Here is a 20,048-nt window from a genome sequence, read left to right on the forward strand (position 1 = left end):
AATCTATTCTGCTTCTCTGCCAGTTTGCACATATTTTGAGACTTGGGTGCCATGGGTCCTGCCCACGTGGGGTGGATCTGCTTGAATAACCATGCCTGTTCTGTTCCTTGTTCTCTGAGTCATGCCTTCCCCTCTGCGTGTTTTTGCCAAGACTGTGCATAAACAGGTTACTCATTGTTTAATCTGTCGGAGCGGACTTGACGTGGTGCTTCTGCCAGCTTCAGGTGTCCTTCAGCTGTGCTCTGTCTCTCTCACTCTTTCTTTAAAAGCGTTTTTGACCTTAGAAAGAATTTCTTTCACATAATTTTCCAAAAGGAACAATCTCTCTCTGTGTAAATTTTCCTTTAAAACAATATATATATTTCCAGCCATCTTCATCTGTCTCTAGAGTGCATAATTTCAGTGGGAACTGCGGTTGGTACCTGCCAGGTGAGATGCTGGCTGGGTGGGGTGACAAGTACCATGTGCTGGGGATGGGGAGGCGAGGGAGTGAGGGAGTCTGGAGAGTGAGGGAGGGAAAAGGTGGAAGGGAAGGGAGGGGGCTGGGAGGGGGAGGCAGCGGCTGCCCCTGGTGGCCACAACACACCTGGTGCCCAATGGACTGTCCTGGTCATCACCTCCATTCTGGGGTGGGGGTGGGGGAACTAGGACTTCCTGCAGCTGGTGAGGAAACCTGAAACCTTCCTTTTATTAACCTAAACATCTGCAAGGAGATCTACTTTGTGTCTTCTTCAGGGGACGGGAGCTACAGCAGTGAACAAAAACTGAAAAAGTCCCAGCCTTTGTGGAACTTAGGTCTGCTGGGGGTAACAGACAATAAACAAATAATCAGTTAAATAAAGAAGAAAACACTGAGTGGAGATAAGCCCTAGGAGGAGAGAGGAGGTGGGGAGGGGCCCAAAGATGACAAGCTGCTGCTTCTGAGCCTTTAGGAAGGCCCTTCTGGGGCCACATTGGAGAGGACCTGCAGGGGTGGGAGGCGAAGCTGCAGAATGTGTGGGGAAGGGCTTTCCAGAGAGAGGGAATTGCAAATGGGAAGGCCCCGGTATGGGAAGCGGAAGCAAGGAGAGTTTGGGGCTGGTGGGAAAAAATGGCACCGAGGGCTAGGTCTGAGGGCCCTGGCGCAGGCGGGGATTTTGTTTTAAGTGTCAAGGGGTCGGAAAGCTGGGGGCCTCGGAAGCGTCTGTGTCCCCTGTCTCGCTCGCTGCTGCACACAGCCTGGGTAAGTGGAGACCAGGGTCACTGCGTTGCCTCAGATGCTTGAAGCCATTTTATGAGTAGGAAGGAGATTTTTTCTTTCTTTCTTTTTTTTTTATACTCAAGTACAAATATGCTAGAGTTACTTAAAAAGAAAAAAGAGAAATTTCAGCTCAGTTCAAAGAAGGACTTCCATTAAACGTGTTCTTTATCCCATAAGAGAAATAATACATTTGCAGAAGTTATTTGCAGAAAGTCTGTAAGGAAAGAGCAAAATATAAAGAAATACATATACCATAGTCCCACAGTAAATAAATAAATGCTATTAACATTTTACTGTATTTTCTAGATATTTTCTGTCCATGCAAACATGGATTTTTAAAGAAAATTGAAAGGTTGTTTTGTTTTATTTAAATATTAATATATTGTTCTGTAGTTTGATTTATTCAGCAATATACTTTGAATATTTCCTCATTTCATGAGTTAGCTAAAGTCTTATTTTTTAATGATTACACCATATCTATTTAATATATGAACCATCATATATTAAAACTACTTTGTCTTGTTAGGCAATCAGATGGCCTCCAGTTTTGTTTTGTTTTCATTTTTACTACTAAAAATAATAATGTGATGAACATCTTTGAACACACGTTATTGCATATATCTCAGATAATTTCTTTTAGAGAAATTTTTAGGATTACCTGATCGAAGTGTGTGCACATTCTAGAAATTCATGATACATACTGCTAAAGTTTGAACCAATCCAAGTTCCCACCAATTAACACATTCATTTCCATTTTCTACTTTGCAAAGGCTAAATAAGGAACAATTTCCATCAATAGGAAGAGCCCCTGTCACTAGAGGACCCTTGAAATTCTGAAATTCACAAGGATAGTATGTATATTAAGGAAGGAATCTGGTTAAATATTCAAAGAGTTAATGAGGTCCTAGAATTCCTTTCCAATTTAGCACTGGGGATAGAAGAATGTTTGATAATCTCTTGCCTGTACCCTGTTACAAATAGATAAATCCACTGATTTGGGTGCTAGATCACATAAAACATTAAAAAAGAAAAAGTAAAAAATAAAAGCAGGGTACTTATAAGCAGTTTTGTACAACTTCTTGAGTGGATGACAGAGGTTGCAGGAATGCTTTTAATACTCAATTTAAAATAAAATATATATGAGGAAAAATGAACTCAGTTGTTTATCCTTCTTACGTGAAAACACAGCGGCACCCAATCAAATTGCTAACTCCATCTTTCATTGAGTGGTTGACTGAGTTAATTTTTCATTAATTTAAAATATTATTGATCATCTAATAATTCTAAGCCATCTGGCTCATGGGGTTCAAAATCAAACAGAAGATGATTTCTGCTCTTAAAGGGCTTATTACTTGCAGGGGGAGGCAGGAAGTAGGTCAGCCTAGGATGACCGCCCCATGGCACATGTGGCTGTTGGGGCACACAATGGAGGGGCCTCAGGAGACGATGTACCTGGGGAGCCAGGTTGAGTCACCTGCTAGAGAGTAGGAGACCTGGCTTTGCATTCTGGTTTGGATATGGTCTGGTCTGGTGTGGTTGGATGTGTCACTTAATCACATCTAAAATAAATAGGAAAAATAATATTTATCTCATTTTTTTGTGTGAAATACAAATAGAAAAGCATGTGAGAATAACCTGCAGTAAGTGAAAGGCATACAAAAATGCTGAATATGTTTTTGCTGAATCATTGAGATTGATGACTAGAATGGATGTTTCCAAAAAGTAGTTCAATGAGCAGTCCAAGGGAGAAGCATGTGGCTAGGTGGTCACTATGGAAGCTGGAAATAGATTCTTTTGCTACAAACAACGTTAATTATTACCACTAAAGAGTGCCCTTAAAATGGTTAAAATGGGAACATCTATGTTATATATATTTCTGTTACCACAATTAATAAAAAAGAAAGTCTGCCGTGCTTTGGCCTCATGCAGCCTGGAGTCTAACAGGAACTGCACCCATGAAAATATAAGCGCAGAGATGGCCGTATGGAAATAGAAATCCGGGGAACCGATCTGATGTCCTAGGGCAGGTGGACCCACAGCTGGGGTCTTCCAAACACGTAAGCGCTGGGTGTGAGTCTCCTTGTAAGAGGTGATTCCAGTTTTCACACAGAGTAGAGATATAGCAATTCCAGAAACCCAGAACCTCTGTGCCGCTGTGTCTGCAGATGACTGAGCTATTGCTTTCGACCTAATGTCAATTCAGCTTTAGGTCACCAGAAGAAATACAGCCAAGTGACAGAGAGGAAAATATTCATATTCAGCCTCACTAGTAATCAAATAGATGCACAGTTGAACTACTTTTTTCTTCCTTAACCTATCAAATTAACAGAAACGTAAGTGATAATACTCAGTGCTGATAACACAGGCAAAAAATACTCTCAATGCTCCTAGGAGTGAAAACTGGTTTGATCCTTGGGGAAAGAAATTTAGCAATATGCATTAAGAACATTAAAAACCTCATCACTTTTGATCCATTCCTTCCAACTTTGAGATTTGACCCTTAAAAAAAACAGAAATTCAACATGTGGGGGGAGGAGGGATCATCGTACAAAAACACTGTCACTGCAGTGCTTTTCAGAACACTGAAATCTTGGAAATAACCTAAATGTCCAACATCAGAATGATTAAGTAAATTATGTGCATCTTTTGAAATCTCCATGGGTTATGGTGCCAGTAAAACTGGCACTTCTAATGATACTTTGTTATAATGTTAATATAAAAACCTACTTTTGATTTCCAATGAAAGAATCAACTCCTAAAGCACTAAAGCAATTCTCAACAATTATTTAACAATTCAGCCCGTTGTGCCGTGTGACAACTAGTGCTGTCGTTTTGGTTTTTAAATATATACAGGTAATTAATATGATTAAGGCTATACAAAACATAATAATAAACCCTCAACTGCAAAATAAAAAAGAGACTGGAAAGAACCACAGCATCTTATTAACTACGGTTGACCAGCAATGAAGGAAATATTATTTTCTTCCTTTCATTTTTCTTCATTTTCCAAGTACTGCAAAATCAGTGTATATAATTTTTGTAATAGACATGTGAACATCAAATCTGAGGGGTTGTTATTTTGTTGTTGTTTTCCTTTTCCTAAAAAGCAGTCCTGTTTCCTGCGCTGTTGTCAATGATGAAAGGAAGTCCTGGTTTTGACTTAATAAGTAGACCTCTTATGCTTGCAGATGCATCACTTCAAGTCTCTGCCTCTGTTGTCACGTGGCATAGGGTCATGAAATGGAGTCACATGGCACTCTACGTGTGGGTTGTCTGTGTCCAAAGTTCCTTCTTCTCATAAGGTCACCAGTCACATTGGATTTAGGGGCCATATATTATTCCAGAATGACTTCATCTAAACGTGATTACATCTACAAAGACCTTATTTCTAAAGAAGGTCATGTTCACAGGTGCAGGGGTACATGATTTAACCCATCCAGACCCCTTCCCTGTTTTAAAGGAGATTATTTGTTGCAGCTTTCTGAGGGCAGGCCTGTGCTCCCAGCTGCTGGCACTTGGGAGCACTTAGACTATTGAATGAAGAAGTGAGTGGACAATTATTGAAGGCATCATTTGGGGTGCTCTGGGAAGACACAAAGTAGTATGAGAAATGGTATTAGCCCTTGAAGATCTTGTGGGTAATTGTTAATGTAAAAAGCTAATTAACAGTGCATATTTAAAAACTGAAGAAGACAGCAACAGACATCACAAGGTCCAATGTAATGAATTGCTAAGTATAGGGTAATGCATTAATGCTTCAGGGGTTGACTTCTTTCATTGGAAACTGAAAGATACTGGGAAAATGAAATATCAAGTGGCTTGGATGTACTTCTTTGTATGCTTAAATGTCTGGTTTAATTTATAATCTTTTTAATCAAAATAAATTAAATTTAAGAAATGAATCTTATATACCTGAATTGAAGAAATTATTAAGAAAACTTTTTACTTTTTTTAATGATGACTAATTTCCCAGCTGTATTATAACTGAACGAGAATCAGAAAACTTCATGATTGTTAAATTGCTTAAGATACATGTTTCCTGAGGGTGGATTGTGTGACTGTCACCTTTATAACTCACTGGGCTATATACCATGTAAATTAATAACAGTTCTAAAAGAATCGGCTCTTCCAGAGTCTCATGATGAGAGAAAGGAACACGACTCAGATCAGGAAGCATGAGTCCCCTCTTTTATATCCAGAACTGTGTGCCTTCCTGGATTTGGATGTGGAGAAATGAGCCTCTTTGTCTGTAGCATTTCTGCAGAGGGAATCCTCTCGTTCTCTTCCCTTTCACTGCGTTGATGACTCAGCATACTTTCTAGATTATGTCCATTTACCAGTTTTCCCATGCATCCCACAGACCAGGGCACCAAAGTTATCCCCAACAGCCTTTAGAGTTGTCCCTTGTGGTGGATTGAATTGTGGACACCAGCTTGGCCAAGTTCTTGGTGTTGGCCGGTGTCCTGGTGGGTGTGGACCCAGGAAAATAAGAGCTCTTCAACATGTCACTTCCATTAAGTGGTGGCCCAACTCAATCAGGATGGCCTTTATCCAGATGACCTGAGTCTTATAAACAGAGTGGAAGTCAGAGGGAGAAGTAGGCACAGGGAGCAGCTTTATGAATTACCATATGATGGAAAAGCCAAGGAAGCCCAGAGATTACCAGCCAGTCGGAGGGTCCAGCTCCAACCCTGGTAGAAAGCAAACCTTCCAGCCTCTGAAACTATGAGCCAATAAATTACCGTTGTTTAAGCCAACACATTGCATGGCATTTATTTTAGCAGCGGGGGAATTATAACACCCCTCAATGTAAATTATGTTACATTTTTTAATTTAATAGATAAAATGCCTTCTTCTCACTTATGCTTTTAGTCTAGAGGAGGATTCGTTTTGAGCATAGACTGCAAATCTTTAGAGCCCTAAACAGGCAGAGGGGAGCACAGATGTGTTGGCTGTAGAACATGGCCAGCTAGTGAAGATGTCTTGGGCATTGCTAAGGTTGAAGACATGGGTCTATAAATATCCCCGAATAATACACATCGGGAAGGGTTTCATTATGCAAGAAAAGATATTTATAACACTATCTATCAGAAACTTAGATTTTTAACCTTAAACTAAGAGGGATATAATAACTGTTGCAATGCTGCCTTGGAAAATGCGGCATGTGGTTCAAGCAATTAGAAAGAGATATCAACAAAGAGAAATCGCTTTTAGTAGAGTATTTTAAATAATGGATTTTCTTCAAATAGGCAAGGCCCTGAATTACTATAAAGTAAGCATCAATTATATATACAGTTAAATATTTTATCATAACATTTATATTAGGATGGCAGTATGCTGGGCTCCAAGGAAATAAACCAGGTCTACAAATCATATGACCTGCTGGGCTTTGGGCCACACTGTCTTATGCCCTCCGGGACTCTGGGGGCCTGAGATGGTGGTGGTTCCCATCAAACTTTGAAGAAACAGGGAGCTGTTGCAGCACGTGGAAATACAAAAGAGCATCATGGGACAGTGGAAATCAGTGGACCTCAGGGCACACCCAGAATGCTGATTTAAGGGGGGATGCTGACAAACGAGACTGCCCAGAGGATAAAGGCCAGGGCCAGAGGGAGGATGGACACAGGCTACTGAGGTCAAGGCAAAGCCGACTGAGTCATTGATTGCTACTTCCAACCTCCAAAAACTTGTCATGGGAAGAATACCCACAGAGATGGCATAACTGGGACTCAGCGAGACAGACTTTGATTCAATATTCCTATAACCTATGTTTTATCACATGACTCCAGAAGTGGCATGAGAAAGGAGAGGAGTCAGACCTATTTTCACATCCTGTTTTCCCATCCTACCAGCCGTGGATTTGGGGCATGTCACTTCGGCCCTCTGGGAATTGGTTTTCTCAACCTGGAGATGATACACCCAGGAAGCCCTGATGTGGAGACCACGGATGCTCCTAGACAAATAGGACCACCATGACATCAGGGAAATGTTTTCCTACTGGGGCTCCCAGCTGCTTGTGAAGACTTCTTATCTTTTCCAGTCCTTCTCAGATAGTTCTGAGACTCCTCTGGTCAGGGTCTCACATATGGAAGGGGCTTCTCAGCTACCCTGTGGGCTCCACCTTTCACTGTCCACCACTGACCACATTTCCAGCTCTGATTTGCCATGGCGACATCTACTGCTGAGGCCACAGTTTGCCAGAAACCTAGAGCAGCTGGACAGTCATTCCACCTTCTTGACTATTCCAGCTCTGACTGGTCCTGTGCTCTGCTTGAAAAATATGCAGCCTGTGGTCACTTATCCCCATCCTCAATGTGAACAGGGTTCTGTTAAGGATATGCTTTGATCCTAATGGATTGTTGTTTTATCATTCTTTCTCTTCAGTGCACTTACTTCTCCAAAGGTCTCAGTGCTGACTAGAGGAAAATATGGAAGACTGACAATGTGGTGTATTCAAAATGGCCTTACTCTCTGACACTGGCTGTCATGGTCAGGTTCATGTGTCAACTTGGCTAAGTGATGGTACCTGTTTGTTTGGTTGGGCAATGTTGGCCTGTCTGTTGCAATGAGGACATTTCATAGATTTAAATCATGATCACGTCTACTGCATCCGCAGCTGATTCCACTTGTAATCAGCCAAGGGGAGTGTCTTCTGCAATGAGTGATGCTTAATCTAATCACTGGAAGCCTTTTAAAGAGGATTCAAAAGGGACAGGCCCTCTTCCTACTTCAGCTGGCGAGCCTCTCCTGTGGAGTTGGTCCAGACCCTCCATCGGAATCTTTGGCTTCACAGCCTACCCTGCAGATTTTGGACTCTGCATTCCCACAGTTATGTGAGACACTTTTATAAATTTTATTTGCAAGTGTTTCCTATTGATTCTGTTTCTCTAGAGAGCACTAACTAATACAACTTGGTACCAGGAGTGGTTTCAAGAAACAGAATCTTAAAAATGGGTTTTTGTTAATGGTTTTCTACTCTGACTGGACTCAAAAGCACTAAGGACTCTGATTCCCATGATCAGAATGACACTCCCGATCCATGGAGTGAGTTGGCAAAAGAGATAGTCAAAATATCACCATTTGATTTTTCTAATTCTTCGTTTGTATGAAGCCAGGCTATGGGGGATAATGTTTTTGACACCTTTACAGAGTTTTGTGGAAATAAGAGGTATACAGATATTGGGTGGTTGTTGTTAAATACACTGCATACATTAAGGGATGAAAAGGATGGGCTTAAGGCTTCAAATGAGAAGCTTAAGCACCATCTGACAGATGCAGAATTTTCTATGAGTATCCTAAAGAAAAATCTTATTTCCTGTAGCCATAGACTTGAGGTCTCTGAAAATCAGACTCAGAGTCTTATTGTTAGAGTAGCAATTTTACAACATAAAAAACTGAAATCTCAATGTTGCATGATATCTGCTGTTAAAGTAAGGGCATTGATTGAAAAGGAGTGGGACCCTGAAAAATGGGATGATGACATATGGATTGATGATGTTGGGGGTGAGGTTGAAAGCTTAGGTCATGCTGAGTCTTCTCTAGATAGCCCTGTAATAGTTTGCCCTGAGGACATAGCCACCCCACCTCCAGCCTGCCATGAGGAGTTGGCCACCCAACCTCCTCCTGAAGGGATTAGCCTTAGAGTGATTAATCCTGTTTCACCAGATGAAACTGCAAATGAATGCCCTGAAGCAAATGGCTTGAAAGACAGTTCTAATTCTTTTCATGACCCACCCCCACCACCCCTCATTTCTTCCAGACCTACAACTGGACTAAAGTCCCAACAGGCTCTTAAAGGTGAGGTACAAAGTATCACACATGAGGAGGTATGTTATACTCCAAAAGAACTGTGTGAGTTTTCCAATTTATATAGACAGAAATCAGGGGAATATGTGTGGCAACAGATTTTAAGGGTGTAGGATAATGGTGGGAGGAATATAAGGCTGGGTCAGGCTGAATTTATTGATACAGGCCCACTAAGCAGAAATTCTGCATTCAATTTTATAGCTTGAGGGGTTAGAAAAGGTATTAACAGTTTGTTTGGATGGTTGGTTGAAACATGGATCAAAAGGTGGCCGACATTACCTGAGGTTGAAATGCCAGAACTGCCCTGGTATAATGTAGATGAGGGAATCCAGAGGCCTAGAGAGAATGGAATGTTAGAGTGGATTTATCATGCAAAGCCTGCTCATACACCCCAGGAATGTCCAGAGGATCCACCTTCTACCAGAACAGTGAGAAGTAAATTTGTGAGAATAGCGCTATCATCCCTAAAGAACTCTGTAGTTGCACCTCTCTGTAGGTCAGATATTACTGTAGGAACTGCAGTCACTGAGCTGGAATCCTTAAACACAATGGGGATGACCAGATCCCGAGTTGGCAGAGCCAGGTGGCAGCACTTAGTTGCCAGAGACAGAGCAGACGTGGCTATTATAATAGACAGCAAATTCAAAGTAGGAATCAAAATTATATGACTCACAGAGATTTGTGGCATTGGTTAGTAAATCATGGGGTACCTAGAAATATAATAGAAGGGTAATCTACTAAATTTGTATTTTAACTGTATAAACAAAAGGGTTCTAGGTCAAGTGAACAGAAGTCTAACCTGAATTACAAAAACACAGAGTCACAGCTCCTTAATCAATTTCCAGACTTGAGACAGTTTACAGACCCAGAGCCCCTTGAATGAAGGGGAGGCCAGGCCCCTTTAGGGGAGAACCCTGTTACACTGCCACAGATTTATACTGTTACTCTTCCTCCAAGCCTTCCCCAAGGAGACCAATAGCCTTTTACCAGAATTACTGTGCATTGGGGAAAAGGAAATGATCAGGTATTTCAGGGATTATTAGTCATTGGTTCAGAAGTGACATTAACTCCAGGGGACCCAAAATGTCACTCTGGTCCACCAGTCCGAGTAGGGGCTTATGGAAGCCAGGTGATCAATGGAGTTTTAGCTCAGGTCCATCTCACAGTGGGTCCAGTGGGCCCCAGACCCATTCTGTAGTTATTTCCCCAGTGCCAGAATGTATAACTGGAATAGACGTACTGAGCAACTGAGAATCCCCACACTGACTCTCTAACTTGTGCAGTGACGGCTATTATGGTGGGAAAGGGCAAGAGAAAGCCACTAGAACTGCCCCTACCAAGCAAAATAGTAAATCAGAAGAAATACCAGAGTCCTGGAGGGATTGCAGAGATTACTGCCTCTCTTGAGGACTTGAAGGATGCAGGGGTGGTGATTCCCACCACATCCCCATTCAACTATCCTATTTGGCCTGTGCAGAAAACAGGTGGGTCTTGGAGGATAACAGTGGATTATTGTAAGCTCAACCAGGTGGTAACTCCAATTGCAGCTGCTGTTCCAGATGTGGTATCATTGCTTGAGAAAATCAATACATCTCCTGGTACCTGGTATGCAGCTATTAATCTGGCAAATGCTTTTTTCTTGATAGCTGTTAGTAAGGACCACCAGAAACAGTTTGCTTTCAGCTGGCAAGGTCAGCAATATACTTTCACTGTCCTACCTCAGGAGTATATCAACTCTCCAGCCCTATGTCATAATCTTGTCCGCAGGGACCTTGATCATTTCTCCCTCCCTTGAGACATCACATTGGTCCATTATATTGATGATATCATGTTGATTGGACCAAGTGAGCAAGAAGTAGCAACTACTCTAGACTTACTGGTAATGCATTTGTGTGTCAGAGGATGTGAGATAAATCCAACAAAAATACAGGGGTCTTTCACCTCAGTGAAATTTCTAGGTGTCCAATAGTGTGGGTCATGCTGAGATATCCCTTCTAAAGTGAAGGATAAGTTGCTGCATCTGGCCCCTCCTATGACCAAAAAAATAGGCACAATGCCTAGTTGATCTCTTTGAATTTTGGTGACAACATATTCCTCATTTGGGTGTGCTACTCTGGCCCATTTATCAAGTGACCAGAAAAGCTACTAATTTTGAGTGGGGACCTGAACAAGAGGAGGCTCTATGACAAGTCCAGGCTGCTGTACAAGCTGCTCTGCCATTTGGGCCATATGATCCAGCAGATTCAATGTTGCAGAAGTGTCAGTGGTGAATAAAGATGCTGTTTGGAGCCTTTGGCAGACCCCTATAGGGGAATCACTATGCAGACCCTTAGGATTTTGGAGCAAAGCCTTGCCATCTACTGCAGGTAACTACTTTCCTTTTGAGAAACAGATTTTGGCCTGCGACTGGGCCTTAGTAGAGACTGAACATTTAAGCATGGGCCACCAAGTCACCATGAGACCTAAGTTTCCTGTCATGAGCTGGATATTGTCTGACCCACCAAGCCATAAAGTTGGGCATGCTCAGCAGCACTCTATTGTAAAATGGAAATGGTATATATGAGATAGGGCCAGAGTAGGTCCTGAAGGCACAAGTAAGTTACATGACGAAGTGGCCCAAATGTGCATGGTCCCCACTCCTCCCACATTACCTTCTCTTTCCCAGACTAGAGCTATGGCCTCTTGCAGAGTTCCTTACAGTAAATTTCCCAAGGAAGAGAAAACTCGGACCTGGTTTACAGATGGTTCAGCACGATATGCAGGTACCATCCGAAAGTGGACAGCTGCAGCACTACAACCACTTTCTGGGGTGTCCTTGAAGGACAGTGGTGAGGGGAAATCCTCCTAGTGGGTAGAACTTCAAGCAGTGCACCTGGTTGTTCATTTTTCTTGGAAGGAGAACTGGCCAGAGGTGTGTTTGTATACTGACCCATGGGCTGTTGCTAATGGTTTGGCTGGATGGTCAGGGACTTGGAAAGACCATAATTAGAAAATTGGTGACAAAGAGGTCTGGGGAAGAAGTATGTGGATAGACTTTTCTGAGTGGGCTAAAAACATGAACATATCTGTGTCCCATGTGACTGCACACCAGAGGGTGACTTCAGCAAAGGAAGGTTTTAATAATCAAGTGGATAAGATGACCCATCCTGTGGATACCAGTCAGCCTCTTTCCCCAGTCAACTGCCCAATGGGCTCATGAACAAAGTGGTCATGGTAGTAGGGATGGAGGTTATGCATGGTCTCAGCAACATGGAATTCCACTCACCAAGGCTGACTTGGCTATGGCCACTGCTGAGTGCCCAATCTGTCAGCAGCAGAGACTCACACTCAGCCCCTGATATGGCACCATTCCCTGAAGTGACCAGCCAGCTACATGGTGGCAGGTTGATTACATTGGACCACTCCCCTCATGGAAGGGGCAGTGATTTGTTCTAACTGGAATAGACACATACTCTGGATATGGGTTTGCTTTCCTTGCATGCAATGCTTCTGCCAAAGCTTCCATCTGTGGAATCACAGAATGCCTTATCCATCATCATGGAATACCACATAGCATTGCCTCTGATCAAGGAACATACTTCACAGCAAATGAAGTGCGGAAATGGGCATATGCTCATGGAATTCTCTGGTCTTACCATGTTCCCCATGATCCAGAAGCAGCTGGATTGATAGAATGGTGGAATAGCCTTTTGAAAACTCAACTACAATGCCAACTAGGTGGCAATACCTTGAAGGGCTGGGGTAATGTTCTCCAGGAAGCTGTATATGCTCTGAATCAGCATCTGCTGTATGGTGCTGTTTCTCCCATACCCAGGATCCATGGGTCCAGGAACCAAGGGGTCAAAATGGAAGTGTTACCACTCACTATTACCCCTAGTGATCCACTAGGAAAATTTCTGCTTCCTGTCCTTGTGACCCTGACCTCTACTGGTTACAGGTTTTAGTTCCAAAAGGGGGAGAGCTTCCACCAGGAGAAACAACAATGATTCCATTGAACTGGAATCTAAGACTGCCACCTGGTCACTTTGGGCTACTTATGCCCCTGGATCAGCAAGCCAAGGAGGGGATTACATTATTGGCTGGGGTAATTGATCCTGACTAACAGGGGGAAATAGGACTGCAACTACACAATGGAGGTAAAGAAGAGTTTTCTTGGAATATAGGAGATGCCCTAGGGGGTCTTTTAGTGCTACCATGCTCTGTGATTAAAAATGGAAAACTGTAACAACCCAATCCAGGCAGGGCTACCAATGGCTCTGAAACTTCAGGAATGAAAGTTTGGGTCACCCCACCAGGCAAAGATCCACAGTCAGCTGAAGTGTTTGCTGAGGGTAAAGGGAACATGGAATGGGTAGTGGAAGAAAGTGATAAATATGAGCTACAACCACGTGATCAGTTACAGAAACAAGGACTGTATGCTATTTTGTTCATATTATACTATTTAAGTTGTAAGATATCAAGTTTAAGAATGAATATTACCCAAGGACTTGCACCTTATTTTGGAGAGATTTAATGTGTTTCCAGTTGTATGCAAGACAGTTGACTATTGTTAGGTGAAAGAAAAAAATGTGTGTTTTATTGTTTTTTATTTAGAAGTTAGGTGTGGTTTAAGGTGGCATGTACAGCTGCTAAGTTGACAGGGGTGGACTGTCATGGTTAGGTTCATGTGTCAACTTGGCCAAGTGGTGGTACCTGTTTGTCTGGTTGGGCAAGTGCTGGCCTGTCTTGCAAGGACACTTCATGAAATTAAATCATGATCACATCAGCTGCATCCACAGCTGATTCTATTTGTAATCAGCCAAAAGGAGTGTCTTCTGCAATGAATGATGATTAATCTAATCACTGGAAGCCTTTTAAGGAGGATTCAGAAGAGACAGGCTCTCTTCCTTCTTTGGCTGGTGAGCCTCTCCTGTGGAGTTCATCCAGACCCTCCATTGGAATCGTCAGTTTCACAACCTGCCCTATGGATTTTGGACTCTGCATTCCCATGGTTACGTGAGACATTTTTATAAATTTTATATCTGTGAGTGTTTCCTGGTGATTCTTTTTCTCTGGGAAGCCCTAACTAATACACTGGCTTATGGTCTTTGGGGCAAATTTATGTTTCTTGACTCTCTTTTCCATTGGTTACCTCACTCTCTCCACTAGCTGTACAGACAAATGCTTCTGAATCCTAAGGTTGGCAACTGTAGATGCTCAATTAATGACCGTTTCTCTACTGGGATAAATTTAAAATATCTTTATTCTGAACTTAGAGACCTGGGAAAACCCCTTTTAATGTATATTAGAAAGGATTTTGAGTTGTGCAGGATTTTGAAATTTTTATCTGTCCCTGGCAGCTCACAGACAATGCAGTTTGAATCCAAATACACTGAAGAAGAAGGAAGACCCTGCCTCCTAGTTCTGACCCTACTGCTTTCTAGATATATGAACTGGAACAATTCATTAACTTCTTTGAATTTCCATTTCTTCATCTGTAAATACCGTTTAATTGAACTACAGTGGAATTGTTTACTCAGTGGAGGACGGAGAGATGTTTATGTACTGCACTCAAAAGTTCAAGCAGATGGGATTATTTTAGAATGAAGACACAGACATAGGAACTGTGCCTCTTGTGAGCTACATAAATTACCATGGGACCTGGCCACTTACTGTGTGCCCAACAGGAATCCCAAAACTCTTGCAATGGTGATAAAAAGGAGGCCATTAAACAAGACTGCATTTAACGCAAGGAGAAACCTGGGAAACAAAACAACACAGAAGTCTGGACGTTGTCTCTAGGTACTTTGTGGAACTTTGGATAGATCACTGTGTACTTTCAGCTCTTAAAATAGATGCATAAAAAGAACCAAATGCTACCCAAGGGAGGGGGGCATATAATCAGACTGCAGGAAAGGTAATTTAATTCCATGAGGTGGGAAGTCCCATAAGCTCCAGGGTGTGACACTCTGGAATTCCTTGCTCCCTACATCTATTCCTCTCCAAGGGGCAGAATTCCCATGGAAATTAATGCCAGGCAATTCTTATCCAAGCATTAATGGGAGTTGCTTAGGACTCATGGTATGTTGGACTTGGAAAGGAGTGTAAAGATCTTTTAAACTAACCTCTTAATTTTGTAGATGAGAGAACTCAGACTCAAGAAGTTAGGTGATTTCTTCAAAATTATATAATTTGTGAAAGAGCTGGGATCAGATTAGCAAGACTGTGAGCCACTGGAAAATTCAGGTCTCTCTGTTCTGACCCATTTTTCCTCTTTTTAAATTTTAGTGGCAGAAGGTAACCTTATTTTCTTAATATTTTTGTTTTAGAAGAGCCTGTCAATGCTCCCTCATTTCTTGTCCATAGAAGCAAAATACATCTTAAAAAGATCTTAATTTTACAAATAAATTGTGTGCCAGCTTGGCTCTGTTCATCTCTGGGTATTGGGAAGAAAAACTTGCCAAAAGGCCCTCGGCTGCCTGTTTCAGTTTCTTGCCTGCTAAAACAAATACCGTGCAATGGGTTGGCTTAAAGAAAAGGAATTTACTGGCTCGAGTTTTTGAGGCTAGGAGAAGTCCAAAACCAATATGTAATGCAAGCATCATCAGGCGATGCTTTCTCCCAGAAAGCTGTGGCACTGTGGGGCTGCTTGCTGGTGATCCTTGGTTCTTGGCTTTTCCAGCTCGTGGAAATACACATGGTGCCCTCTTTTGGTGTCTCTAGGTGTTGTTGACTTCCAGCTCTTTCTGGCATTGTTTGCCCCTCTCAGCTTTCCCTTTAAGGTCTCCATTAATAAGGTTAGACCTATCCTGATTCTGTCAGGCCACAGCTTAACCGAAGTCTCCTCAGCCAAAAGTCTTATTAACAAGGGTCCTTAACCACAAGGAATGGATTAAGATTAAAAACATGTTTTCTGGGGTACATAGCTCCAAACCACCACACTGCCCTTGAATAGATTTCTTTTCCATTCCTTCCTGTTGCTGATGGCAAGCAAGCTGCCTAGTCACAGACACACAAAAAAAACATGTTGTATAGACGCAAATAAAAAATAGGAGTTCAAGATAAGACTAATTCCCACAGGGCTTTTTTGTGCAACACAGTCCAAAGAACAGCTTCCTCTTTTAGACATTAACTGTTGTTGGTTTCTTTTCTCATGAAATACACAGTTTCTGTCCTAGAAAACAATATATATATTTTTGGTAATGAGTGTTTTACTGATTGGGAGTCTTCTGTTCAAATCTGAAACTGAAAAATAGAAGGCAGGAGGACCTGGAAATGACGTTGGCCCTGCTGCTGTCTCTCCCTGGGTGTGGATGTGGGAAGGGCTTATGGAAAAGGTAGCTTGGGACAGCACAGTCAGGACACTGGGGGTGGAACCCACGGCAAGGAAGGCTGGGAGGGCTGCCTGCACTTCTTGTAAAGTCGAACCCTTGTGCACATACCGGCCTGGTTGTAAGATAAGCCAAAAGCAGAGCTGACGATGTGTCAGCTGAGAAAGAATTTGTGGTAGCTTGGATAAAGTAAACAGAACTGTCTCTTAATTAAAAAAAAAACTTTAAATTGAGAGCTGGTCAAAGAATGATGCCCTCGTGATGTCCTGTTTCGTTTTTTCTTTTCTAAAAGCAAAGTGACCTGAACAAGATTAAATGAGTAAATTGATGGTCGATGTCTTTCTGGTTTGAAGTTATTTAAAGCAACCAATCAGCCCTTATAACTGAAATTCTTAGACAGGCTCTGCACAGGAGAGGAAAGATGAACTGAGACCCCATGTGACCCAGGAAGACCCAAGACAGGCAAATGAAAGTATTTGCCCACGAAAGCAAATACTGTCTCCAGCCCTGCAAATGATTTGCTTCTGTTCTGTTGTTTGACTGTCCCAAAATCTGATTTCCAAAACAAATTAGTCCACTCCTGTAAACAACAGCACCTTTCCGTGGCCAATTAGAAAAGTGCCCTCATCTGCCTACCACTGAAGGGTGAGGGTCCAGGTTATGGAAACAGAAATACCCTCTTCCCACTGTCATGTGCTATTGATGGCTCCATCTGGAAGATTAATTCTCAGCATGACCATTCATGAGTTACGGGAAATGAGAACAGAAGGAAGGAGGACAATGGAGGATGTGCTAAGTTATGATGTTTCGGTAGTATTTTCAATCCTTAAATTCTTCTACCCAACGACCATGCCATTTAAGTTTAAAACCATAATGATATTGGCTTATAGAAATATTGTCCCTTGTGTGACTTCACCCATCCTTGATGCCAGAGTTCAGAAAGGTATGTAAATAAGATGGAAAGAAAGACACATTATCACTGGCTAAAAACAGCACCAACAAAAGTAGTTCTTTGGGAAATGACTGAGGCTTGTGAAAAATGCTAACTAGTAGAAATCGGACTTTAAACGCAGTATTCAGGGTGGGCAATGGTGGCACAGTGGCGGGGTTCTTGCCTGCCATGACAGAGACCTGGGTGGGATTCCTATGCCTGTCCATGCAAAAAAAAAAAATCCAGGTTTAAAAACAAGATTCAGAGAGCGTGAAAGAGGACAGGCAGGCTCAGCCATGGCGCAGCGAGTACAACCTTAACAAATGTCACAAAGGAAGCACAGATTCTGACTCTTGCTCTGTTCATGCCTTCTCTTTCCAGGAGGATCTTCAAATAGGACAGGAAAATAAGCATAACCATGATGATGGAGCTAAAACCCAATATTGGTAAAGTGATAAACAAAACATCTTCTTTAAATGTTGTTATATCTCTAAATCCAGAAAGTTGCATCTTTAAACACAAACTTCTTATAGATGTTGTCACAAAATCTGTCTAAAATGGATAACTATAAAAAATGGGAAAAGTCCCCTTTACACAAAATGATATAAGTTAATATTGTTGCAATTTTCAAAAGAAGTGAATTCCAGGACAAAAAAAGAAGCTGATGACTTGAGTATAATTTCCTGAAAACTTTCTAGAAGATCACATTAAACTTATCAGCTTCTTTTCATAACTTTTGAATACTGAGAATAAGAAGTAGAGATGATAAGAAATAGGCCTTGGTTTATCAAAAAAATAGTGACAAACTAAACTCGTTGTATTTTTATAGGTTTTGTTTGTTTCTTCCAGGATATCAGGAAAATGCTGCCGATATCTATTCAGTCTTCAGCAAGGAGTATTAGATTATTCATGTAGAAATACGTGCAAATAAAGTCAGAGGATGGTCAGTTTATGTGAATTCATGACTGGCTGGAGAGCTGTCTGCAAGGACAGACATAACGTAACATCTGTCCAGAGGCGTGTATCTCTGTTGGCATCCACAAGACCTTACTTGGCTGGAACTTTGGATGGCTTTGTCAACACGTTTGATGATGAGGTAGAAATCAGCCTTCTGATTCCATGTCATTGATCAACCCTGGCAATTTACAGAGGCTATACTGGGTGGCCAACAGGGTGAGAGCTCAGAGCCCAGACGTGGGTTTGAATTTGACTCCACTGTTTATTAGTTGTCTGACCCTTGACTTCCCATTTCCCCATTTGCAAAATAGCTAACAAGGTTGGAGCAGGCCTCTGAGGCTCACACAGGTTACTATATTTAATGTTCTTCACTTCATGCCTGGAACAAGGCAGAGGCCCCTCCCTTCTTCTTCCTCTTTCCCCTCTATAGAATGGGTTTTTAAAAACGTATTTCACAGAGTCAGCTAGTGGTTTGGCTCATAAAGAATTGGAGGCCTTAACAATAATTGATCCCAGGGTCTGGGTATCTGCATCAGTTTAATGCATGGGCAAAGAAGACCTGATTGTTTACAGAGGCTGAATCCAGACAGTAGGGCTAGTAGTTTCTGATTCATTCTTTCAGTGTTTCCATTTGGCAGAAATACACAAATACTTATTATATGTTGTTTACCTTTGTGCCAATATATACTGCTAAGCACCCTGCTTTTCTCATTTAATGACATACCCTAGAGATCACAACCTCAGTACAGTGAAAACTTAATCATTCTCTGTAATGAAACTATTCACTTGGTCTTGTTTTTGCAGGGTCAACAGAAGTTTGCCAGGCAGATGGTGGAAGGTAGGCTTTTCAGCATGAAGAGACTGTATATGCCAACATGCACACACCCACGTTTTCAAGTGTTCAACAAATGTGGCAGACCCTCCGCTAAATATTTTTGTTTATGGTTTCACTTACTCCTCTACACGGCTTTATAGGTCAATATTATTATGATTCCCATTTTACAGATGAGAAAGTTGAGGTCAGAAAGGCTGAGCAGCTTATCCAAGGTTGCAAAGATCCTAGAGTAAGCCGGACTCAGAGCTGTATGTTTCACTCCCAAGTTAAGCTTGGAGTTCCAGAAACAGGCCAGCTGGAGCAGAGAGGGTGCTAGATACAGGGCAGTGATAGAAATGCCCTTCTTGTGATGCAGGAGTCACAGGTAGCCCCATTAGGCAGAGCTAAGGAGGTCAAGGTGAACACAGGGGCTTCCAGGCAGGGAATGGCCTAGGGTCGCTTGGCTCAGGAAAACTGGGGTCAGAATCTGACGAATTGTGAAGGGAGCCGGACTCCTGGCAGTTGGGCGTAGCTGGAGTTCCTGATGTCCTTTGTGCCAGGTGGGCCCTTGGCCTGGTGTGGAGGCATGCTGCAGTGTCCCCTTAGCTTCTGCCAAATGCCACTTGTGCCCAGAAGGTGGGCCCAGCTTGGTTTGGAGGTAGGACCCCTTAGAGGTGGTTCCCTGGGACAGAGTCCATGGACATCAGGTCACAGAACGCTGTCACTTGCAAAGTTTCCTGGGCAGTAAGGGTTGAGGGCAAGGCGGGCTTCCCTCTTTCCTCCTGTGCTGGTTTGAAAGGATGTATGTCCCCTAGAAAAGCCAATTTTAATCTAAATCCCATTTCATAAAGAAAAATCCCTATTCAATACTGTATGTTTGAAACTGTAATCAGATCATCTCCTTGGAGACGCGATTTAATCAAGAGTCGTTGTTAAGCTGGATTAGGTGACGACATGTCTCCACTCATTTAGGTGGGTCTTGACAAGTTT

General features: G+C 42.2%; 1 long non-coding RNA gene across 1 annotated transcript in view; it reads left to right on the plus strand.

Annotated features, from left to right (window-relative positions):
• Window positions 1–19,087, plus strand: part of LOC143669126 (uncharacterized) — a 103,472-nt gene extending 84,385 nt beyond the window's left edge. Inside the window, exons 2-5 of the long non-coding RNA XR_013168736.1 lie at window positions 2,011–2,091; window positions 17,669–17,733; window positions 18,137–18,383; window positions 19,049–19,087. This is a non-coding gene — a long non-coding RNA (uncharacterized LOC143669126). The remainder of the gene's footprint in view (window positions 1–2,010; window positions 2,092–17,668; window positions 17,734–18,136; window positions 18,384–19,048) is intronic.
• The last annotated feature ends 961 nt before the right edge of the window (window positions 19,088–20,048 follow it).

The sequence above is a fragment of the Tamandua tetradactyla genome, chromosome 25 (assembly GCF_023851605.1).
Source record: "Tamandua tetradactyla isolate mTamTet1 chromosome 25, mTamTet1.pri, whole genome shotgun sequence".
Lineage (NCBI taxonomy): Eukaryota > Metazoa > Chordata > Mammalia > Pilosa > Myrmecophagidae > Tamandua > Tamandua tetradactyla.